Genomic DNA, 944 nt, shown 5'->3' on the forward strand with positions numbered 1-944 from the left:
TCAATCAGCAACATTTGCCTCAACGTGCTTTATATTTTAAGTTGAAGACCTTAAAATCACTCAGAGAAAACAGAAAAAACCCCCACCCCCATTATACTACAGTGTAGCATTAAAGCTTGCTTTCAGCTTGTGATAAAAAGTGGTTGTCTACCAAAAGGACATTTCTAATATTTCTGTGTATTTTCTATGTGTAATACCTTTGATTAGATTGGTAAATAGACTTTATTGAACACGATTAATGAAGGGGTTATATATAAAATACTGTATATAAAAGGGCTTATTGTACCTATATATAATAATCAATCCAGTCCCTTTTTTTAACCACTTAAATTATCTTGATAAAATATTTGTTGTTACATTATATTTGTTTCAATTTCTACTCCCCTCTCTCTTGGAAAAGAGTTTTTATAGTGATAAATAAAGGATATGAAAAAGCCACTTGAGACAAGGATGTTCTTTCTGGGTCTTTCGCTCATGAGAGATATGTTCAGCCTATGTTTGACAGATTGTAGGCCAAGTCATTTACAACTGTGTAAACACAAGCAATCCTTTTGGGGCAAATATCAGAAATCCCCTTTTGCCGGATGACTCATCTTGTACTACACTGTGGTAGTGTCATTCTGTTTACTTTCTGTGTTTACCCATAACTCTCATCCCAGATTTGATTCCTGCTTCCTTCCTCCCTCTTCCAAGTCTTTCCACCATCTTTGACACTTTCCCTCTGTAACACTGGGATTGTTGCGAATTGTTGTTGTTGCGGCACTAACTGTTACTGAGGGAACACCAGAAAGACCCAGTTTGTGTGTCTCTCACAAGTCAATTTTTCAAACTTGGTCATTCTGTTTTGTATAAAGAGTGTCCAGTTATTCAGTCTCTCCTTGTTAAATGTGTGTGTGTGTGTGTGTGTGTGTGTGTGTGTGTGTGTGTGTGTGTGTGTGTGTGTG

The sequence above is a fragment of the Haplochromis burtoni genome, unplaced genomic scaffold, assembly GCF_018398535.1.
Source record: "Haplochromis burtoni strain Fernald_Lab_line unplaced genomic scaffold, NCSU_Asbu1 Contig_48, whole genome shotgun sequence".
NCBI lineage: Eukaryota > Metazoa > Chordata > Actinopteri > Cichliformes > Cichlidae > Haplochromis > Haplochromis burtoni.